Here is a 25,361-nt window from a genome sequence, read left to right on the forward strand (position 1 = left end):
ATAGCTTTGTAATCGCTGATCATTTTATAACGTATTATACAACGACTAGCAACCGTTGAGCAGTTTTTCGCACCGCGAGAAGCCTAAGATAAGTATGTGACTCAGTTGCCGCTGTTGAAGCCTCTGTAAATTCTCTTTCTGTAAAGTTTTTTGTTAAACACCCTTGAAGTAATCGAGCGAGTGAACGGAGGAGGGGAATCCACTTTTAAACCAGTGCCACAAAAATGTGTGCTCCGCCAACGCGGATCTGCCCTTAGTTGGCTTTCACATGCTGCTCCAACCGGCAAACTCGGCTAATCTTTCGAGTCACTGCCGCATGTTATTGAGGTTCTTCACGGCCAACTTTATGCGGGGCACAAAGAAAACAGTGAACAAAACCTGGACAAAGAGGGTCTCGTATAGTCAGCGCGTCCAGTTGCCGACAGCCGTATTTCATCACAGTTCGACGAGAAAATTTACACGCGAATGCCAGTGAGCGCAGCGAGTTTGCACGGCGGCGCCATCGCACAGTCCGTTGCGTGATATTTGAAGCTATTCTTTGTTAATATTTCTTGTTTGTTTTTTTCAGCACGAGCGACGTGCCAGAGAAGAGTCTCAGTAACCGCGGCGTGGTGCGCGGGCTCTGTTCTTTGCGTGATGCTCCCTCCACAACGCTCACGAGCTTCCTCCCCCAACACACCTACGCGTTCCCGTATCCCCTAAACACGAGAGCGACCACCACCGGCGGCGCGCGAAGAAACTTTTGCATTCCGCGCACGCTTCCGAGTACTACAACTTTTCTAATATATATTCTCTTGCGTACGAGGATCCCCTCCGGCAGCAAGAAAGCTCCCACTCTTATCGAAACTTGGGAGCTTTCACTGTTGTCTCTCTCTTTTCGTTTCTTTCTTATTCCCACTAAGCAGCAGGGAGAGTTCGAGCATGCACGCAGCTGTAAACAAGCAACGCATGTCAGGCGCTCAAAACGCCGCAACTTTGCCTTCCCTACGCGTTCTTGCGCATACGCTGTGACGTCAGAACCACCGCCAAGAGCCTACGCGCTACAGCGACGCTTTGTTCGCGGTATTTTAAATGAGCAAGCGAGGAGAGTGAGAAAACTGAAAAAAGAATAATAAAAGCTTTGCGCACAAGCGCCAACTCGGAAAAGTGTACGCAACTTGTTCAATTCCTGCACGTTGAGTCGTGTTTTTTTCGCAGCGTCAACACGAATTTCAATAAGGCGTTCGCAAAAGCAAGAAGAAGGTTTGCTCTGAGCTGCGGGTGCCAGGTGAAGATGGGAAAGTGAACGCCAACAACTACAACTGCGGTTCTCGGCGCGTTTGCACGTTGAGGAACATTTGCACCATTTGAAATTCATCTTGTTGCCAAACAATAGTCGTCCTATTTCTTGCATGCACCTCCTGTATTTAACGCTGCGCATTCCCGATACTTTCAGATCACGACCGACATGCGCGTACTGCCGTGACGTAGCGTTCCTGACAGAGAAGTAGCGAACGCAGAGGGTTATTTAACGGAAGTGCGCGCAAGATAGATGACAATTATTGTTTGAAGACAAGATCAACCAAGAGGTTGTAAAATTTCTTTAGAGTGCAGTACAAAGGCACCTTTGTTATTTCGTGGGAAAGCGAAACAGTGCACATTTCCCCCTTTCTTTTTTAATGGTGCGGAGTCCCTAGTGCACCGTCTACCAAACACGCGTTGCCCATTAGTACTGTCTGTATATGGTATGACAGGTTTCATGGATGCGGTGCCGCATGGTTGTAAATAAATAGGAATATTCGACCTTAGAATTCAGCACGAGCTGCGCCCACAAAGCCACACTGCACCTGGGCCTTTATTCCTCCACGATTTTTTCCGAGGGACATTGATATTAAAATTCACCTCCGCATTGACGTAACGGGAAAGCGTAGACATGCGTCGCGTAGAGTAGAGAGCGCATATACAAAAAAAAAGAGTTGAATTATGCTATATATACTTGCCACTGCATCCTTAGGTTGTCACCGACCAGGATACTTTCAATATGAGCAGACTACTAAGTTGACATTGCTCTTCTTCTTGGCTGTACGTCCATCGTTACGAACAATACTTTCTGACAATAACTATTTAAAACTATTTAGAATGTTAGGTGCAAAGTCAGGAGACAGGAAGAGAATGTTGTGGATCAGAGAGCAAACAGGGACAGCCGATACTCTAGGTGACATTAAGAGAAAAAAATGCAGATGGGAAGGCCATGTGAGGCGTAGGGTAGATCCCCACAGCTCGCGCTGTGGGGATCTCAAATGATCGTCATCGAAGATGACAAAAACGAAATCAAATTCTCGTGTTTGTTTTTTGTTGCTTTTTCTTTTAACTTTCTTTATTCTTTTATACTCTTTTACACTCTTTACTCTGACGAAGCCCTTTCCTTTTAAATAAAGTCCTCTCTCTTTTTCTAGTAGGAATTTAGGTGGGCGAAAGGCTCGTAAGCGATCCTGGTGTCGGCAACCCTCGCACTTGCATATTTGAAGAATAACGTCCCAAACAGTTCCTCGGCACGACATTAAAATTCCAGGAAAGAGAAAGGAAATGGCAAATTAAGTGTAGCCACGGGAGCATAAACATGCATGCAAGAGTGTGTGCCACGGGATTCAGTTATGATCGCTCATGACTGATTTTGTTTTGAGCCGTTGATACTACATTGGGTTTATTGCGCAGAGTTTGAACGTTCACTTATTCAGTACCTTTTATTCATTACTTCGGAGGTCGTCGCTCCGACGTGAGCCTCCGCCAGCTTGTTTTCTCTGCGCATCATTTCATTCTAGCCACGCCCATTTCAGGTAGAAATACTTTTTCGGCAATCATTAGGGGGTTTCTTTCAAGAGCGCCTAAATCCATTGATACCACGACTGTTATCGGACGAGCTGCTTTGCATGACGCATTATATGGATAGCTCTTCCGTGCATTTATATTCCTTTCGCTTACATCTTGTTTTTCTTTTGTGGTTCTTTCCTTTTTTGCCGAAACGCATCGCCAACGCTTGCAATTTACGCGGTAATGAGGAATATGGCAGCGCACTTTGAAACAAGGACGTATATTGCACAGTGAACAAATACGAGTGCTGCACTTCAACTATCGGTTTATTGCTGGATAAGCATATATCTGTGTCGTTCTCTTCACTAAAGTGCCCCACGCATGCGTGGGAATGTGTATTTATGCATGCTTATCCAGCAATAAACTGATAGTTAAAGTACAGCGTTCGTGTTTATTCACTGCATTGCGTCTTCGTATTGAAGTGCGCTGCCATATTCCATCATGATTATCCGACTAGCCCACGTATATGCCTTAAGCGGTCATGAGCTACAAACCGCACAATACGACTGCGCTCGCACGATCGCTGTAGCATTTTTCTCCATGTGTTTGTTATTGTTGTGTATTTAGTTGTGTAACGACCCGCCGTGGTTGCTCAGTGGCTATGGTGTTGGGCTGCTGAGCACGAGGTCGCGGTATCGAATCCCGGCCACGGCGGCCGCATTTCGATGGGGGCGAAATGCGAAAACACCCGTGCACTTAGATTTAGGTGCACGTTAAAGAACCGCAGGTGGTCGAAATTTCCGGAGCCCTCTACTACGGCGTGCCTCATAATCAGAAAGTGGTTTTGGCACGTAAAACCCCATAATTTTTGTTGTGTAACAAAAAACTAGCCGGTGCCACTTACAGAGGCCAGCAAGTTCACCACAGTCACATGCAGCAGCAGCAACAACAGTATAATAATAATAATAATAATAATAATAATAATAATAATAATAATAATAATAATAATAATAATAATAATAATAATAATAATAATAATAATAATAATAATAATAATAATAATAATAATAATAATAATAATCACTCAATGCAACCAACATGAAACAGACACGAGTAATCTCGAGCAGACTGTCCTTATGCTGTTTTATCTATGTTTGCATTATCCTTGGCACTTGAATTCACCGCGTTCTTTGCCAATAATCCGTGTAAACTCTCCATCTTTTCTATTAGGAAACCAATATACCATAGTTCCGTTTTACGATCGCCTTTTGAGTCCTTTCGGACGCTGACATTTACGTCTTCGCAGTTTGTAACATAAATCTAACTCTGCCTGCCAGAGTCGGTTCGAGAGCTGCATTCCACTGAAAGCAAAAACAGCAGCGATAAATCGCCCACGCACGGCATAATGTGACACTGAGGAAGCTGCCCTTGCCTTCTCTTTGCCTCACTCGAAAATTTGCAGCCGCCAGCTTATCCTCAAAGGCCACCACTAGTCGATCATGATTCATATATCTAATATCTTGCAATCTACCTACTCGGTGTTCAGTGAATTTCTCCCACTCCCGCGAAACCCTTCCCCTGAACCGTTGCACTATATTTAAATGAAGTATTTCGAACACTTTTCTTTATGTGGATGGAGACGGTCCACGCATGTGATGTACTTTTATTAATTAGACGCCCCTTACTTCCGCTGCCCCGTACACACTCGTCGGAGAACCTTATTTGGCTCCACTGTGGATCGTCGCTCTCGTGTATGGAAATGCCATTTTGCTGCTGGATTTCAATTATCGTTCCGTGGCCGACACCAAACGGGAAATTTCCCAAAAAAGTGGCTTTAAGACTGCTTTATCGTTCACTCCTTATAGGTTGCGGCTTTTCGGCTGAACAGCAGTAGTCACTGGCACTTGATAATAGAAACAAAGCCGACGATATGAAAAAGAAAAGCAACACTCGGTATCACTTCGCAAGCTACATTTCTGCCCGCGGTTTGTATTGAATTTCGACGTACATTGCGAATAAAAGAAAGTAAATATATATAAAAAAGAAATAGAGAGAATGTTTCGATACTATTGAATATTCAGAAAGAAACCCTGCTCTCCTTTTCCCCTTTGTGCTTCTTCATCTAGCGATATTCACGATAGGCGAGAAACAGAGCTACTTTAGAAGCATACCAGGAACTAGAAAAAGGCCTTCAGCTGCCATTTATTCACGGCTTTGGCCGAAACGCACCCGCTGCGCGATAGGGACGAAAGAAGAAAATCTCCTTTCAGGCGCGCAAATACAGTGCAGTTTTCCCCAACGGGAGACCCACCTTCGCGAGCGGAAAGAAAGGAACGGAAGATTTACTTGGTTCGCTTGCAGCTACCACTGTTATCTCCGTGAATTCGCTTGACTAATGAGTTGGAGAAATACCAACGGCGAGCTCGAACCCCCCCACCGTTCATCGGGAACGGCCACGGAGCTGCTGCGTCAGTGCGCGCTTATAGTTTGTCTGCGTCGGCACTCTGTACGCATTTTCGCCACCGCTGTGACGCTGCGTTGCAGAAACCATTGATTCAGGCGTCGCCACTGCCAATAAATATAGATTGTAAAGCCTTATCTGTAGCTACCTCCCTGAAGTTGTTTTCTTTTTCTTTTCCTGAGCTAGGCTATGCCTACAGATGTCCTCTAGGCAGTAGTTTATTAAATGTGCAATTGTAGAGTTTCGTATAAAACTTGCTAGCGGGAACTCTGGCACAAGTGTCCACAGGAGCCGCAAGTATGGCGGTTCAGCTCATTGGAATGACGGTAATTGGTTCGTGGATTCGCCTAAGCAGCGTCCTTCTGACTTCAGACGGCTTGATAACATTGAGGATTGTTCTACGTACAGAGGAAATACGTTTCTCAAAAATTTAGAAAGAAGAACGTAATCAATGATACCGCCTGAAGCCCGAAGAACGTCTGAAGCCAAAAGAATCAAGTTTAGACGAATCCATGCACTGTGCTACAATTAATTTCCATGCGAGCTGATCGATCGCAGCGCCAACTTTCTTTCTTTCTTTCTTTCTTTCTTTCTTTCTTTCTTTCTTTCTTTCTTTCTTTCTTTCTTTCTTTCTTTCTTTCTTTCTTTCTTTCTTTCTTTCTTTCTTTCTTTCTTTCTTTCTTTCTTTCTTTCTTTCTTTCTTTCTTTCTTTCTTTCTTTCTTTCTTTCTTTCTTTCTTTCTTTCTTTCTTTCTTTCTTTCTTTCTTTCCTTCTTTCTTTCTTTCTTTCTTTCTTTCTTTCTTTCTTTCTTCCTTTCTTTCTTTCTTTCTTTCTTTGTCTTTCGAATAGTCATACAGGAACTACAAACACTCTTTTGGACCCGTGCCCAGAGACTAGTAGTGGCTCCAATCAGTAAAGCATTAGCCAGAAGCCGGGCAACTCATTGGGTATACAACGACAACAAATATATAAGCATTAGAAACAACGTTATGCAGTAACATACATTTTGAGAATGAAAACAAATACAATAATCAAACGAGGCAGTTCCTTCTAGTAATTTTCGAGAAAGCTCGTATAAGTTCGTATACTTTTAATATGTAGTCTGTTAGCTATAGACAACGTACAGAAATTGTCTATGACATTTATTCGACAATACAAGCAATGTCTTAGGAGGCTCTGTGTAGGGTGGCAATATAAATCTTTTTCAAGTGCAGTAAGGGCGGAATTCGTACACTGCGCGAACGATAGGACGCGAGAGTGGTTTGTACTGCAGGGAATATTTACGATGCGACATGTAAGAACGCCGGTTTATCACGAATCGTTTCCACGTCGTAAGTTGCTTTATAAGAGTAGATCTGTGTAGTCTGTAGAATTTTTGTGGACTCGTTGCGGACTATTTCACCTCCGAGTTTATATTTTCTTTTGTCCATACGTGGCCTACGGACGCTCTAGTGGCAACAGGGCGGTTGTGTAATGTGTAAATGTGATGCCACATACCCGTATCTTGTCTGTAGCAGTGGTGTAGCCAAAGGGTGGCTACCTGGGCTCGTGCACTCCGCCTCCCCTCCCGCCAATTCCCGAAATTTCTGTGTTAGCATGGGGATTGCCCCCCCCCCCCCCCCCCCCCATTCTTCCGTCCATCACCCATCTCATCCCCGTTCAAGCACATGCTTCCGACCCCCCTTACACCCCAGGAAAATTTCTGGCTACGCCACTGGTCTATAGGGAATCCATGGAGGAACGGCCTTGTAGACTACTGACATCAGTTACCAGCCCACGTTCGGCCAATAGACCAGGGGCCCAGGAAGTTATAATTCTGTAACACATAACCCACAACTCAGCAGGTTGTATATAAAGGAATCGTCTACAGGCGGTCTAGAATTCAAAGATGTGCGTAAGCTTTCTAAGAAAAGGGAAAAAAAAAATTGTGAGCACTGACGCATATACTTGAAGTTGCAGCTCAACCACGCGTTTACTCCACGTTCAAGGATGACACTTCTAGGAAAACAAGGCTCAGCTTGCTTACTTGTGTCGTGTTAGCTGACTAGCCCCTATAGGTGTGAGGCACTTTCGCGAATTCGATGACCTTCGGGAAATTTACGAGGCTGCTGAAGCAGACGTTTTTGATTAGAGCTCAGGTTGATATGGACACGCGTACTTGTTTATCTTTTTTCGGGTGACCGCTTTTCACCGTCTAACAAGTGCTATCGCTCAGCGCGGGACGCGCCCGCGTGTATCGGAGGTCTCTCGAATGTTATCGATGGTTCTTTCTGCTGTCTGTTGTCACCGAAGCATGTGTAATCTGATTGCATGTACGACGTGAATTGTTTGGAACTTTCTGGAAGACACGCGGGCACCAGCAATTACTCTGGATATATATATATATATATATATATATATATATATATATATATATATATATATATATATATATATATATATATATATATATATATATATATATATATGTATATATAGTCTACGTGACAATACGTTCGGTAAAGCGCGCTTCATAGTACAGATTATTCGTTCGGATCTCGTGTTCGCGTGACTTGCGCAGGTTTGCGTGGTGACAGCATAATTAACGGGCGTTCCTCGTATACTGCAACTCCAGCTGCTAGTTCAAATTTTAGCACTGGGATTAGGATTTTTCGAAAGCTTGAGAATTTTAAGTTATGCGCACATCAAAGACACCAGTTACGCTGTTCATTATGATAAATTCGTTTTCATTGCTTCAGGCGTAACGTGAGCTATTTGACATGGCGAATATTTCAAACTAATTCAGAGACGCCGCGACGACTTCATCAATGCAGAAAGTCCTAAGTATCCTTAACTGCTTTTCGAAGAAAGAAATGAAATTCTAATCAGGACTCATTATGCGAACGCAGTGGCTTTGCTGTCAACAACAACAAAAAAAAATAACATTTCTTTTACATGGTATCGTTTGCACCAGACTCCCGAAAAAGGTGCTTATAGCTTCACTGCAGCATTTTCGCAACTCTGCGGGTGTCTATACATTTTTTTCTTCTTCTACGTATTCTCCCATGCGATAGGAACCTCTTGCATCCGGTGCAGTTCTGAGCAGCCGATTAGTATCGGCTGCCTGTTCAGAGGCATCAAGGGGAATTCCGGCCCGTATCAACCGCCTGCTTCGGTGTATACGGCAGAGTCCGCGCAGCAGACGGCATTCTTCAGATCGAAAGCGCAATGATTCACTGACTTTCTTTCTTTTGCGCCTCCGAGTCTTCCTCTCCTCGTGAACGGAGCCGCATTTGTTCTGCCTTTTCAAACGCTGCCCGCCTGCGCTCATCGAAGGGCTCCTATCCAGCGCGGCACAACGAGCTGCATTACTATACTTTCCGAAGTGCGTGTATATCACCTCGTTTCGATTTTCTTCTTCGTCTTCTTATTCGACGTTACTGCCTCGTCCTCTCTTTCGTCCGCCGTACACGTACGCACCCTGCTTCTGCCGCCGAATTGCGGCTCGCGTCTGGTGTTATTGCCAGCGAGTCTTTCCTGTTTTTTTTCCCTGCGCTTTATATCGTGCTAGACGGAGGCTCAACTGTGAGAAGCGCCGATCTCCTCCCTCTCTCTTCGCACCCCTTTCCCTGCGGCTGAAACGTGCTCCTTGCGGTGGAATGAGGCGCGAAGGCCGGAAGGGGTGAAGTTGCGGTATTCGCCAAAGTGGCGAACAGGAGGGGACACCGACCGCGGGAGAAACGGCCGCGTCAAATTGAAAGTTCGCGTCCTTGAGAGGCAGTCTCGAGAAGTAGTGGTAATGAACCAGGCCCGGGCACTATATTTAACTTAGGCCTCCTTCAAATGTATCTCTTTCGAGTGAACCATTCGTAACATTGAGCCCTCTATTTTTTATATTGGTTTGTTGCCTCCGTTTCTTTTTTACTCGAGCTCTTCTCCGATAAAGCGGAGGAATAAACAGACGTCATACCTTTCCAGACTCCAGCGCCATGTCTTCTTACTGCCTCATTTTGTATTCAATGGGTTTCGTGGTGTGTGGCCTAAAATACAAGTTGAAAGGAGATTTCGCGGTTTCTTTTTTATAAACTCTGCAACTTCTTGCCTTTCTGTTTAATAAATGGTCGTCGGTGTATTCACATAACTTCAGCAGCGATGACGTGAGTACTTTTTATCTCTCTCTGGCATTTGTGTTGAGCTGATGTTCACAGGGGCGCCAAATATAACATTTAAATCCGCAAACAGCGGTAGAAATTCTGGAAAGACCAGTCTTACTGCGGACGTAACTCTAAGCCAGAGAGGGCACTAAGACGGCGAATCGGTGGCCACGCCCTCACCTTGAAGTTTCTGCACTATTTCCTTGTGACGCCATTGGTGTTTTGGCGTCGCCTGGCCGAAGGTAGTCAATTGTGCAGTGTTCGAAAATGGTTACGTTGCAATGGAAATAATGCACTGACTCAACCTGGCCAATTTTGAGCCATTTTCTAGCCTAGAAACGACCGTAATACGCAGATACCGTGAAATTTGTGAATTTGGAGTGACGTAACTGGCACTGAACTTGCGCGTGAAATGTCAACAAGGTTAAACGGCGTATATCTTCCTCTAAACGTTAGCTATCACTTCGCCGCAGAAGTTTAAGCAGATTTGAAAGTATACGTTATCAGTCTCACCTATATTTTATTTCGTATTTAGGTGGCCAAAAACATAATAATAATATTTGGGGTTTTACGTGCCAAAACCACTTTCTGATTATGAGGCACGCCGTAGTGGAGGACTCCGGAAATTTTGGCCACCTGGGGTTCTTTAACGTGCACCTAAATCTAAGCCCACGGGTGTTTTCGCATTTCGCCCCAATCGAAATGCGGCCGCCGTGGCCGGGATTCGATCCCGCGACCTCGTGCTCAACAGCCCAACACCATAGCCACTGAGCAACCACGGCGGGTGGCCAAAAACACGAACAAGGTGATCAGTTTGGTATCACACCCCATCTCGAGGGCTTTCGCAGCGTAACCGGTAAATGACCAAGGAACGCTCCCTGTGAAATCTAGACAGATGGAGAGGGTTCCGCTGCTTCTCGAGTTCCCATGTTACAAAAGAAGGGCATGAGCAACTAGTGCAGATGAGCACTTGTTTTAACTGCAAAACAGTACATTCTTGTTTCTGCACAAGGAAGGAATACACAGGAGCACCGCCCACAGTTACCTCGCCCCCTAAATACGGGTGCCTACATAAATCATTCAGCAAACACTGTAACGGATCCTCGAAAAAAAAAGAGAACACGCACTAGAGGTGCGTAGCTCATGATATTCTTATAAATATATATTTTGTGACGCATGTGGACATATAAATTCCGCGAAAATCAGTGAACAACTTGTTAGGTACACTTCTCAAAATATATATTTTTATTTTTTTCTTTCTTTTGCTTCACGAAGCACGTTACAGTTGCGCAGTTGAGCCTACGGGAAGTTCGAAGTTATTCCGAGATTAACACTAGTTTTGAGGTATAGCCGCACAAGCAAACACATCAAAATTAGTTGGTGTTTCTCAGCCTTCCTTGCGACGAAACTAGTGCGAAACTATGCGAAACTCCAATACATTTCGTAGCAGGTTATGGGCTCAGTATATATGGTGTCTTCCTTATGAGCGCGGGGTTGCAGTTTGTATTCTTGGCTGCTGTTTCTGATGGGCGTTGAATTCACGCACGCGCACAACAACAATAACAAAAAAAAATCGCACACAGGAGGTGCATAATTAGGCAGTAAAATAATTTGGCTTAAATAAATGGCACTGTTGTTTGAATATAAATTCTAGGGTTTTAGCACCAATACGATGATCCGAATGCGAGGGAAACCGAAGTGGGGAACTCCGGAATAATTTAGTCCTTTAACGTGCACCTAAATATGCGCACGCGAGCGTTTTCTCATTTGGCCCACATTGAAAAGCTGCCGCCTCGTCAGGGATCGAATCCGCATCTTCGTGCTCGGCAGTTCAATGCTATGTCACTAAGCTACCTTGTACACAGCTGTTCTGGTGATTCCTTTTAATCGGCGTACTTATTACACGAGACCGGTGTGTTCAGCGTTTTTGCTTTACTCCAATTAATCTGTGCGAGCTGGCTCGCGTTTTTGGTTTGCGGTGTCCAACCACTTTTCGGTTGATCCGCGTCACCTTTGACATCCTTCTTATTTTCCTCATCTGCGCGTCTCTTCGCTCAGCTATCAGCACACGAGCACTTGTGCGGATATCAGTGTGTACGACAGATAGAAATTCTCTCGCTCTCACACACATATATATATATATATATATATATATATATATATATATATATATATATATATATATATATATATATATATATATATATATATATATATATATATATATATATATATATATATATATATATATATATAATGTTACGCTCTTAGGTGCATAGTGGGTTCACGCCTCAACAAACAGTATGCGGGGGCACCGAAGAGTGGTGAACGGGTGACCGAAGAAGACGACTTGTGGCTGGCTGGCTGAATCTCGACAGGCGCTCAGCTGACCAAGGCCATCGCTTCGAACTCTACCCGGCTTCAAAGCTCTGTTGCGTGTTGATGTCAACGCCGGAAAGCCAGCAGCCAAAGCCAGGGTGTGAGTGGTACCAGCCCACCACCATTTCAGGCCTTCCTGTTTGCTTCAGCATGTCCAACATTTTGGCTTGGAACACAGGGTCTACTGCTTCCACACTAACACCCGTTCCAGACTGAGGCATGGCAAAGACGTCTATCACCCTGACGGTATAGTCATCCACGAATTCTCCCAGCATGAGACCCATCACCTCCATCGGTACACCAGCTCGGCCGTGTTTCAACATCTTGAGCAATGCTAGAGACGAGATGTAAACTTGCTCGGCCGTGTCGACCACTGGTCCATCACTGGCTGGAGGAGCCTGCCCGAGACCGGACAAGTTCTCTCCTAATCTCAACAAACGGTCCATGTTTATAAAAAAATCATGCGAAAACTGTTCGAGAAATACGTACAAAATCGTCCGGGCGCTGCGATTGTTGCGCCCACAAAAGGCGTTACTTTGAAGCCGGGTGGAGTTCGAAGCGATGGCCTTGGTCAGCTGAGTGCCTGTCGAGATTCAGCCAGCCAGCCACAAGTCGTCTTCTTCGTTCACCACTCTTCGGTGCCCCCGCATACTGTTTGTTGAGGCGTGAACCCACTATGCACCTAAGAGCGTCACATTCGTGAACCCACTGTGCACCTAAGAGCGTAACATTAAATATATATATATATATACTCAGGAAAGAGACGACGAACTTTTTGGAAGACTTCTTCGGGCCACTCATTTAATAATCTCAAAGTAACAATACTCGAATCTGGATTCCGCAGCAACCATGACCGCGAGCTTCGCGAATCTTACCTGATTCACAAATTTAACACTGTCTCGTCTGGAATAAATGAAAACAAAGGAAAACTAACCTGTCTAACTTTAGATTGAGCACAAATATACACTCCCCACACAGTGTACGCACATGATTTCAGCGCTTTTTCCTGTCTCCTATTTTACATGTGGCTTTTTTGACGTATGTCGCTGTGGCTCGAAGTTGTACGCTTAACATATCAATTTTTAGATAATTCGAGGTTGCACTTCGAGATGCCATGTGCTAAACATCACGCCTTTGTATCTGCATGTGTAAGTCATTTTGTTTTCACTACACATAACCATTGTAACCGCTGGCACTTACTTGAGAGTCATGTTTGTATGTATTGTATCGTGAACACATCTGGATTTCATTTTTTGTATATTAAAAATGCGTGTCATGAATAATCATTTATAATGCGCAATGATAATGATTTATGATGCGCAGTGTATTGTCTAGTCAGTGTAGATAGCGCGCCCTCTGCTCGTGATACGGTGCCCTTAAAAACTGTGTATGTGTTGTACATGCGTTACTGTACTCTGACGAAGGCTGGTCCACCAGCCGAAAACGTTAAGTAAAAGAAGTCTTCCAAAAAGTTCGTCGTCTCTTCCCTGCGTATGTTACGTCGGGTCCTGCGTGCTGAACTTTGAATAATAATATTTTGGGGTTTTACGTGCCAAAACCACTTTCTGATTATGAGGCACGCCGTAGTGGAGGACTCCGGAAATTTTGGCCACCTGGGGTTCTTTAACGTGCACCTAAATATGAGCACACGGGTGTTTTCGCATTTCGCCCCCATCGAAATGCGGCCGCCGTGGCACGAACTTTGAAGAAAACCCCTATATATATATATATATATATATATGTGTGTGTGTGTGTGTGTGTGTGTGTGTGTGTGTGTGTGTGTGTGTGTGTGTGTGTGTGTGTGTGTGTGTGTGTGTGTGTGTGTGTGTGTTTACGCTGAAATCACCCAACCGGGCATTCGTTCTGATTTACGACACTACGGCTTTCAAAACTGCGCGGCCTCGGGGATATGTCAGTTGCCGAAACTGTTTGTATGGTGGTTACGCTTCGTCTTCCTGTGGAATTTCTGAACAACTATGCGGCACGGGAGCGCTCTCAAAGAACTCGGTCAAGGTCCCTCCATTCGCACGGCGGCACCCTGTGTAGGTGAAAATTAATCGCAAAGCAGTTTTTTTTTTCTCGTAGTTTTTTCCTAAAGATGCGAACCAAATATTGAGCGGTGTTTGAAATCGGAATTCTACAACTTTGTGAGAAGTTTGTGAATTTCTTCTAGCCTGGCTGTCTCGAATAAAATCAGAGATAAAAAGAACATGTATGGGCGGCGAATAACGCCACTGCTTCGTTCAGTTCCCCCTTTGTTCCCCGATTTATGAACAGTCATTAGCCGGATGGTGCGCAGGAACATCTTGGATGCCGCAGCTCGCTAGCGCGGATCCCTTTCGCACAACGTGGAAATCGATGACCCGTTGGTTATATACGTATACTACGGCGCCCAATGCGTATAGCGATACCACCCGGCAGAGCGTGACATGCAATGGCCGTTAACCGTAGGCTCCGCAGCAGGTATAAGCGCGGAAACGTTCACACCATAGGAAGCTGGGTGGAGCGGAGTTCCCAAAGCTGGCGAACGGATGGAGTACAAGATGAGTTTTTTTTTTTCGTCACATGAATTTTCGCTCTGTCCGCCGCAACCCAGAAGCCAGACAGAGAGAAAACGATGCATCCCAGCCAGACGCCGTTAGTGCTTGGTTACGAGAATGACCCTTGCTTAAACCTTCTTGAAGGCCCTCTTAAGACCACAGCAATGGCATGTGTGCACGATGAGGTTGGCGATGACAATAAAGAAGACATTCGACTGTGCTTTCGCTTTATCATTTGTATATTTCGTTTTTTTTTGCCTCAAGCGAACGAGAGGCCACCGTCCTAAGAAATCTCTAGTGCTGTGTGCCTATATATACTCTTGACCCGTCTTCCGTGCGATGAGCAGATGAAATGCTCCAACGCTTGTAACTTCACCAGCGCAACGACGATGCAAACGAAATTACAGTGGCAGAGTCTTGCTGTAGTTCGTAACGACGAGGATTAATGGCCTCAACTTTGCAGCGACTTTTCAAACCGCGATGAAGGATGCTTAATTAAGCGAAAGACGGCGTGAACGGGTTACGAAAGCCTAAATAAAGTGTTTGTGCCCTAGTTCGGATGCTTGGCAAAACGGACGTGATTTTGAATCCTCCCTCATTACTTGTGCTTTTCCATCGGTATACATCTACTTCCGGAACACGAAAGGTCAACTTGTCTTATCGCAGATTAAGAAACAAAAAGTCGAGCGAACTTACATGTATACCATAAATATACCATACCGCACATGTGCGTATTATGTATGTATGTATGTGACCTGTGTACAGTACGATTTTGTGTATGTTACAAGCATCTACGTGAACAGATTGTATAGCACCACATGAGAAAAAAAACAAACAAACTAGATCTTCATGAGACATGGAGTAGCCGGCACCGAATTCGTGCGTACACATCTTCAGTTTATCATGGAACAATAACTTGAGCGCGTTTAGAGACCTTAGAGAGGCCACTGGTAGTGGCAGAGAATGTGTCACCGAAGTGGCTACGTGAACTGAGCGACGAAGTTTGAATCCAATTTTGTTATATGCGTGACATAAATCCTCCGTAGCTGCTCTGTGAAGTTGCAACATGAAACTAATCTTGAATTTTGCAAAAACACAGTACCGTGAGTTTCTAACGTCACTTTAGCTTTTAAAGCGCTTTTTTTTTCAGCGAAAACATTTCGCACTCCCTCCCTTCCCTCTCCCCTCCTCCCCACTGCCATGTCTCAATACTTTTTTTTTTCATTCCATTCCGTTCAGTTTCATTTCGCTTCCTTACTTGCCATTTATTATCATATTTAGGTAATTAAAAGACAATTCTCCAGACAAGAACACCGCTGTTTCAGGCTGCTTCACAAAGGTCCTTGCACTGCTAAGTGTCAAGTTACTCAGTATAATAATTTCATGCCGTCATATCCTCGCAGAAAAGGAAGAGGAGGCGCTCCACTTAGCTTCCATTTTCTACGTACTCTACCAGTTCTCATGATTTTGTGCAACAGTAGCCGCTGACTCCAAAAGCAGCGGGCGTATGTCACGTCAGCCTCCGCATTTGACTCGTTTGAGTGAGCACGTCGCTTGCTACTGCCGCTGGCGCACTAGCACCGGGAATTCATTTTCTTCGACTACACCTGCTCTCCCACCACCAGCGCCTCAGGGAACTTAAGCCAAGAGACTGCGTGACAGAGCGAGCGTATCCTACGCACATCAAATCCCCAAGGTATGAATAAGTGATACTTGAGCTTTCCGGAGCTTTGCATGCCAAGATGGAAATCGCAAGCTCGTCTTGACGCAAAAGGCACGCATTGCGAGGATTCGTCTTGTGCGACCAGTTGAGTTTCATGCACTCTCCTTTTGTCTTGCAAGTGGATACCGGCTAAAAGATTTAGCCGTTTGCCGCTGCGATACGAGACGGGCTTTAGCGAGCAATTGCGCCACGCTCCTTTGTAAACGACGCCTCTCCTTCTCCCCACTTGCCCTAGCTATTAATGTTGCACTGTAAGCTTGATGGTATTGGATATTGAAGAATGCTAGTCGTGGAGATGGCGTAGTCAAATGCAAAGCGCCTCTGTAGAAAACACGCACGTATCAACGTGCTGCTCGCCAGCCAAGGCTTCTCAAGAGTTTCGTCAGTCGCTTGCAGCATATTTCATGAGACTGCAGTCGGTGTTCAACAGACAGAAAATCTCCGTAGGCTGCGTTGTCTTCGTACCACGACGCTAGATAAAAACGGTTCGTGGCCCGTGGCGAAACACTGTTTGTGCACTGTGTGCAACGAAAGCACTTGTAGCATTTCTGAAAACTACGGGCTTTAATCAGATCTTATGAAAATATTCAGTGCGTGCGTGTCTGTAGGCGTGTGCGCTTTTTGTGTGTTTGTCTGATCGTTGTGCACATCATATCATTCACTCAACGCCTCAAGTAACATGCCAAGTATTCAACCATGCTGTGAAACATGTCCAGCTTTCATAAAAGACAGCACCTCTTTCTCTCTTTTTTTACATTCTATAGAAGAAAATGAGCTCTATTCTATCATGATAACACTAGCAAGTAACTGCTAAATATGATCAATGTTGCTCTACAGGGCGAGAGTCCGAGATAATCCTAACTTTGTCTTTATGAAGCGACTACGACCTGAGGAAATGAGTGACCGGGAAACCACTGAGGCAATTCCTTAAAGTTAAGCTGCCACTGAAAATAAAATTTAAAAATCTGAAAATGGAAGAGACACATAGTGGAGGACCAAGGAACAGAATGAAATGAAATGAGCACGTAAGGGTTCACGTGTTTATAAAATATTCATGACAAGAGTTTTCCAGCACTTCAAGCAAAAGTAAATAAATAAATAAATAAATAAAGCGAGAAACAACAGCAAGCTTATGACACAGCTACACTAAGGCACAATCAGTTTGTCCAATCTACCGGAAAACAATCACCAACGCTCGTGAACAGTCACATATTGCGACAGATTCAATTTGAATACGTCTCAAACTATGACATATTCTATGAACCAAGCGCTACCACAAAAAGGTCGCGCACACGTGCGTCGAATAGCACAGCGACAGAAAACGAGCATCAGGACATTTTTATAAACAGCCCCAACAGAAGGAATCCTGATAAGAGAGTTCAGAAACGTTTTCAAGGTCATTGATTAAGTGTTGAAATGCCTGTCCGAACTGTCCGATCTTGCTCGCTCACTTGACGCTCGCTTCCCGTGATTCGGCGTCCATGTTTAAATTTGTGTGCTTTTCCTAACATCACGTTGAGAGGGTGACTGCTTGAACGCTTCTTGTTGTTACGCTGCTCTGAATAGCGCGTTTTACATTTAGTTCCTCGTGTTATAATTTCATGCAATGTGACAGTTATACGACTGAAAAGACATAACTTCCTATTGTGTTCATTCTGCCATTGCTGTTGCATGGCAGCTGGCAAGTTTTTCACACTGTCCGCAAATTGCGTGGTAATTCCGCGACGTTAACCGGTTGACACCTCATTTCCGTGGGGAGACAGGCACGTCAGCTTGCTTCGGAAATAAATGAAGCACGTCTCCGCTTTGTGTATACGTTATCGCCAAAGGAAATTAGCTTGTCATTTCACCCAGTCGTGCCCTCGGCGTTAAAATGCCCCAGTATGACGCAGGACAGCTTAATCGTGCTTTTAGTCCGGTACCTTGAATACTCCTCGAAATTGGTGGTTGGGAGATAAGGAAATGAATGTGGTAGTCACGTTAACTGCACGAAAGCCATTATGGCGATTTTGTTGGCCCACTGTGTTGGGCATCGAACCTAAAAATTGTCACTCACTTAAGTATACTTACGGAATGAGAATGCGAAAAGATAGTGACTTACTTTTCTAATTAATTGGTTAGGTGCGTGGTACGTGACGTCATACATTGTCAGATGTCCTTCACAACTCTACCTTAATCCACTTTAATCCACCTTGATCTTACCTGTACCTACCTTAATCCACTTTAATCCACCTTAATCCACTCTAATTTACTTTAATCCCCTTTAACACGCTTTAATTCACCTTCATTCCATTTACTTCACTTTAATTCCCTTTACTCCACTTTAAGTCACCTTAATCTAACTAGTTGTATTCTTTATTACTACTGACGTCATACAAGACGCCGATGACGTCAGTGATGATGATTATTGTTATTATGATGAAGATGATGATGATCTTTGTTATCACTCGTTGCGGACAACGCCGGGCTTTCTGCCCCGTGGGTCATATAACGTTTTCGCATTAATAAAAGAACTTGACAAGATAACCGAAAAGAAAAGAACGAGCGTGAGGCTACATGAAGACCGAACAAAAGCGATACGTGCCGTGAATTACAAATTTAGGGGTTTAACCGACAGCGCACAGTGAGTTATGAAGGATGCCGTTGGGGAATGTTTCACTTTCACTACCTGGTGATCTTTATCGTGGTCCTAAATCTAAATACAGGAGCGTCTGTTTTTTTGCGTTCTGCCCCCACTGGAGTGCGGCTGCCACGGACGAGATCGAACCCACAAGCTCGTGCTCAGCAGCGCAACGACATGACCCGGTGGCGGGTGCATAAACTATCACCTATATGACGTCCACAGCTTGTGCTTATTCGAAAGATGTTCCATGAAAAACAAGAACAGTATTCTGTAAAATGACTCCAGACAACTCTCTGAACTATCTAAATTATATTTTTTATAAATGGCCATAGCTAATTTTGCAATAGCCGACGCGTAAGCCTATCACTGGTAGCCATTCTTTACCTTCTGACAGCTTTGAGAATATTCTTCAGCCGAAATCTGACGCCTGCAACGGCGTTCACATCATCGCACCCATCGAGACACACACGACGTCGTTCAAGAGAGTAAACGAGCCGGAAAGCGAAGGCGAAATGCACGGTTTAGACGGACGGACGGACGGACGAACGAACGAACGAACCCGTTCCCCAGCTGTATCTAATATATGTCGCCGAAAATTGCGCGCCCTGTGCACTATGAGCCCAACTAATGTGGATGGTAAAGCACAACGGGCCGTGGCGGCGCGACAATAAATCGCACACAATTGCCAAGCATCTGCCGGCCTCTCTTCAGAGATAACCTGGCTGCTATTCTTGGTATCATTGAGCGCCGACGTGTAACTGATTTGTCACACGAGGGTTTGGTTGCCGCCCGCTCGATGTCGAGAAGCGTTCTGATTGAACTTGGTCCTTGTCATCATTATCATTATTAATTGCTGCTATTATTATTATTATTATTTGAAAACGATAGAGAGAGAGAGAGAGAGAGAGAGAGAGAGAGAGAGAGAGGAGCAGGCTGGCAATTGCCACCGAGAGGGCGCACAAAGCTTGCTTACCCTTTAGGAAGGAGGCGATATAAAAGGAAGTTGAAGATAAAGAGAAGGGTAGTAAAGAAGAAAATAGGTTGTCTATTGCAAATACACACATGCACAAAAAATAAGAAGGCAAGTTACGGTTCACTATTTATTACGGCTCTATACTAAGTTGCGACGTTGCTCGAAAGCAGGGAAATGAAAAGAAAAAAAGGTAATAAAAGAGAAAAATGAGGAGGTCAGCCGGAAAATCGTTCGATTAGCTCATGCGTCGCAGACGAGAACACATCAACCAAATGAATAAAGAGGATGGAATTTAATTGAAAGTAAAATACGCTGAATACAACTCATAACCATGTATGGTTAGTTAACGAACTAGTGAGGTATTGTGATAATGAGCAGCGACGATGGGAGCCAATGAAAGCGAATGTATGAGTTAAAAGGAAGATTGGCATCAACTCGCAAAAGTTTGACGTATTACGTATCTAAGAGACGATTGAAAGTGTTTTCCCGAGTTAAATTACGTAACAAATATCGTCGCCAGATTTCGTAAAAACGTGTACTTGGAACAACCAAAGTACGCCTCTCGTTTCAATATCGTAATGTAAAAAAATGGAAAAAGGAACACCCTATTTCCTTGCTGCAGTCATTCGAATCCTTGATCCTTGAAGATACTTCCTGGATATCCTTGAAGAGTGCCTCCTAGTTTCATTGCTTCATTATTTTGCAAGACATGTCGCTTGAGCCAACGTTTTGGCAAAACGGAGGGACAAACCGTGTTCATTCACAGCAGATCATTTCAAGTCTCCTCCTCATCCTCTGGCTTGATTTTTTCTTTAAATTTGCTTTTTGTGTTACTTCTTCAGCAGGAACGCTATAATGAGACCTTTCGTGATGCTTTGAGCGGCCAGTTCAAACGAGCTTTTGCGGAGAATGCCAGGACAAACCGCCCGGGCATAGCATTACAGAGAGAAAAAAAAAAGAGGTCGTGAATCGGTCGGGCAGACGACCTACTCAATCCTTTACGCTCTTTTTTCCTTTTTCTTTCTTTCCTGCTTTTTTTTACGAGCGCTAGTTCGATCGGCAGATATGGTTATCGTGGAACGCGATCTGATGCGCGCCGGCTGACCACAGGCCCTTTGGCTTCTTCGGACGCTCGACCTGGCCCACTTGCGAGAACGGTGCCTTTCCCACGCTGCCAGCCACGCTCAGTAACCACAGGATAATTTCGGAGCTCTGCGCGCCTGGCACTCGTCGTTATAGTTAGTTAGGGGCGTCAATTAGAGGCGCACTTTTTCCCGGCGCGACAACCCGTTCCTTCCTTTAGAATCTCAATACGTATACAGAAATCGCTGTGTAGCGTCGGCGCGGTATACATGTAGCGTTGTCTGGCGACTGAGCCAGCCGCCTGTCTATGTGCCTGTCGGCGTGACTGACTTAACGAGTCGTCATTACGCAACCCAGTACTTCTAATCTACCACCTCCCTGTTCGTTAGTACGAGGGCACTGTTCAGCGTTACCGAAATCAGGTCCTCGTATCTGGCCCAGCTGATTACGGGGGTCACGAATGTGCAGCCACTAAAGTTAGACCGCGCACCACAACTTCGCTTGCTTTCTTTTGCACTACATTAAATGTACAAAAAAAGGGTGGTCGAGGTGCATACTGATACACATAGCCTGCTTCGGCGGAGCAAGGGGCGGGGAATGCAGAGGTCCGCGCGTTTGCATACGTGGCTTGGCTTGGCTGCGCTGTTGATTTCTGCCTACACACGCATGCATGAGAGAGAGAAAGCGAGGGAGGGAGGGAGGAAATGGAGGGCAGAACGCCAAGCTGTTGGCGCGCGCCGCACAGTTATTACCCCGTGAGGCCGGTGCTTCGAGCGGCGTGGATCGCACGGGTGTAATCGCAGGCGCACGAGGCGGGTGCCGCGAGGCCAAATCGGTCGCTGCGCGTCTCCCCTCTCACTCCCAGTGAGAGAAGGTTGGCAATTATTACGCGCTGCGAGAACGATCCGTTGGCTGCAGCCTGCGGCGGAGCGCGTCTCCGCAGTTTGCGTGTGGCAGGCCCGCCGTTTCATTTGCTTGGCCCGATGCATGCGTATCGCGCGGTCCACGCGATACGAGCGGCCTCTCACGGTGGCGGTGAGGCATGCTTGGCGAAACTATGGTTCCAAATGGGCGACCCACGCATGCTCCAGATTATGTATAGAGCATACCTTGTGTCGGACTGAGTATCTCGTGTTATCTCGTGTTGTCGCGGCTGCCGGTGAAAACGTGCCGCATATACTGTTCGCTCCTCTCGCTGCCTCCGAAGTATCTTCTGCTACCGAGATCGAGGTCGCGGATTCGACTCCCGGCTGCGCGTACGTATTACGATGGGGGCGCTACGCGGAGGACACGCTCTCGTCCTGAACGTTTGGCGCAGGTTAAAGAACTCCAGGCCGTCAAGTTTAATCCGAAGTTCTTTCTCCATTGCTGCTGCTCTCGTAGTCGCTGTGTGACTACGATTCTTATAATCGTCGTGTGCAACGAGAAAATGTCCTGCGACGGATCACACTAAGAGTGCAGCTTGCTTTGATCTTGCGCCTGACGAAAAATGTTTTTGTTTTCTGAGAAAAAAAAATGTTTGGTGATGCTAATTCATGCAGTCTGTTTCATTTCGACGTAGCCAGAGAGTGTCATTAACGTTTCCATAACCGAGCAATCGCATTTATCTGCAGGTTGTATTTCATCCATCCCGAAGCACAAGAATAAGCCTAAATAATACCGAGCTGGTTAGTGGTTATAGGCCGTTATTCTGAGAACTCTCCTCAGCGGATCAACAACATTATCAGCAGCAAAAAAAAAAAAAAAATGTCCCGCGTGTGACACACCGACTAACTTTATACGCATTACTTTTCTGCAGCTCCATTCAGTATTTGATCAAATAATTGCTCTTTATTAGCCGGTGTGTCAGCGGCGTACATATGAACATGCGCTATAGTTAAAGCGGCCGTCCGCACACTCCGGTCGCCTCATCGAAAGGTCGTAAACGTCTTACTACGCGCGTAAAGTTGTAAACTGAAAAGGTAAAAAAAAATAAAGTAAATGAAAGAAAGAAAGCACACAAGACAACAGCAAGGTTTCCTTTTTTTTCCCCTTAGGCAAGCTCTTGGTGCAAAAAGCCACACACGATCGAGCATAAAAGTGAGAGAAAGAGACACAAGAAAATAAATCAAAGCAGGTAAACAAGATTTCATCTAGTTCGGTAACCTAGACTCGGGGAGGACAAATAAAAGGTAAAATTGTAAGAGGTGGCGTACGCGCAAATAAAACGACACTCACAAAACAGTCAAAAGCCGCCTCGCACAGCTGAAGAAATGCACTGGAGTTCAGCAGAGCTGTAGTGGCTTTTCGTGCAGACGACGTTCTATTCCAAGGTTCCAATACCTTCCCTTCTGTGGGCGCACTGTCGTCTAGTCGGCTTACAGTAGCAGAGTGTTTGGTCAACAAAAGAAGGGCAATAACAGAGGATTATGTTCGACGGCCGCGTTGCAACCGAGCAAGTTGCGCCGGGCACTGTCCATCATGCCGATAAGGAAACAGCAGGTGTTTGCGAACTTGGCTTTCAGCTACGATCGACTCAGTAAGGCTGCCTGTTAGCAAGGTAGGCCAGGCAACTAGGCCTCCGAGTCATCGAGCCCAAGATATCTAATGCAATGCGTCAAAATCAGGTCCAAATTGTTATCTTATAAAATGACGTCGACATTCGCTTCCTACGCATCCGCATTTCCTCAAACCGTATGCGCGTAAAATTAGACGCGTACTCACATACGCATAACCTCGTAGCAGCAATGCGAGCGCCAGCAGCAGAACCAGGTCCATCGCCTAAGCGATGCAGAACGGATCAAAGCGCGCGCAACTTCGATGGTCAAATGAAGGAGCGTGAATTGAGTGCGCATTCAGCTTTCGGGCATGTATGCAAATTTTTAAGTAATAAGGTTCTATTTAGAACTGCTTGCGCTGCTATTGTGAGCGCGGTAGCACATATTGCCACTCAATTTCCACTGGATATTCATCACTCTTAAGTTATTGAAAGAAGCGGATGATGAACGCGTGGCTTCCGCGCCAAGCTGCTCGTGGCATTCTGGGTGGTTCATTAGTCACGCCGCCATGATAAATTATTCTGTGAGGGAACGAAGCATCTATTGATCACTTTTAGATGCCTTTGCCGATGATATATATCTGCTGCTCGTCGCTTTCCTTCTCATTACCTTCAAGAACGCTTTGTTTTGAATGGCGCATCTTGAAAAATCACAGTTTGATATCGTTATTGACGACTTCGTGGCCTCGAAGCGACACGCATATTTTTTGTTCACTTTTCATTCCTTTGTATTCAACGGAACCACCTCTCCGTCTTTCCCCCCTTTTTTTTCTTAGCCCCAGAGTAAGGTAGCAAACCGGACGCTCGTCTGGTTGACCTCCCTGACTTTCCTCTCCTTTCTTTATCGCTCTAGTTCTCTTTCCCTCTTTTCACATATTTTGTTATACTGCATAAGAATCAATAGAATCGGGCAGGCCACGCCAAAGGCAGATTTCCGGTGTTGCCTATCAGAATAGCCGCACGGGAGACAAGAGTAGAAAAATGCATACGAGGGCACCCGAGGAGTCAGACAGAGAGATGTGGTTAGTACGTTTGCAGCCATTTCAAGAGTTTCAGGCAAGATATGGGCAATCCTTAGGAGTCCTATAAAAAATTCGTCCACATTTCAGTGAACTTGAGCAACTTTTAGTGATGTTATACTGGTATTTGTTTTTGTTTTTCCTAATTTTTTTTTCACGTAACTTTGCTAAGATTTTGTTCTTATCGCTGCGTAAGATCAATAGACAGTTGACGTGAACTATCCCTGATCATAGCAATTTTTGGAATTAAGACGGTGAATAGAAAAAGACGTTGTTTCAAAAGTTCTTCTTGTTTTTTTTTGTTTCTTCCATGATATTGATGTCTTCCAGAGAGTTTCAGTGAACTTTGAATGTTCCAAGTTACCGAGACGCTGTCCAGCTAGTCTACCAACATTTCTTTTAGATATATTTATTTCTATTCTGTCGTTTTTGGCGCTTACTCCGCCAGCATGCTATCGAATAGAGAAAGCTTTCGAAAGCTCAACATTCAATTTCCACAGCACGTCAGTTTTGCTTCATTACGAGGAAATGAGCCTCGACAGACTACTCTTGAAAACTCAAAGGTCTTATGATCATGAGTTTGGTGCACAATACAAAATGCAAAAACAAAAACTAAGATTAAATAAATAAAGATGAATAAGGACTGAATGGTGAGATCGTGAGGAGGATTAGATGAACAGACAGAGCACTTCTGTTTAGTTTCGCCTTGTTAGCAGAACAAATTCTTGAGTCTGCTTTGGACCAGATTATATCTTTGTATTGCTTTTTTTCTTTACCGCTTCTGAGGCCTTTTACCTTTTAATGGAAACTAGCCGCAGTGCCTGAGGAGCTCTACCACATACGAGAGGCATGTGGAGCCTAACCTAATAAATTTAAGGATTGGCCTAATTGGTACTTAGAAGGGGGGAGGGGGTTAATCACTAATGGAGGTCATGTTGTAGTAAGCCAGCACAGTGAACAAGCTGCGCGTCATTATTTAGATCCGCTTATCTCCAGCAAGGAAGCTGCGAATAGGACTACAAAATAGGCGTAGGTTATAGGTCAAAAAGAGGAACAAACACATACGCACCCATACGCACACACTTATCGCTTTTCGTGTGT

General features: G+C 45.0%; 1 protein-coding gene and 1 long non-coding RNA gene across 2 annotated transcripts in view; one reads left to right on the forward strand and one right to left on the reverse strand.

Annotated features, from left to right (window-relative positions):
• LOC135909925 (uncharacterized) overlaps positions 1–25,361 on the reverse strand; it is a 72,588-nt gene that overhangs the window by 40,547 nt on the left and 6,680 nt on the right. The window lies entirely within an intron of this gene.
• LOC135909935 (uncharacterized) overlaps positions 15,726–25,361 on the forward strand; it is an 83,558-nt gene continuing 73,922 nt past the window's right edge. Inside the window, exon 1 of the long non-coding RNA XR_010566858.1 lies at positions 15,726–15,999. This is a non-coding gene — a long non-coding RNA (uncharacterized lncRNA). The remainder of the gene's footprint in view (positions 16,000–25,361) is intronic.

Source organism: Dermacentor albipictus, chromosome 1 (assembly GCF_038994185.2).
Source record: "Dermacentor albipictus isolate Rhodes 1998 colony chromosome 1, USDA_Dalb.pri_finalv2, whole genome shotgun sequence".
Classification (NCBI taxonomy): Eukaryota; Metazoa; Arthropoda; class Arachnida; order Ixodida; family Ixodidae; genus Dermacentor; species Dermacentor albipictus.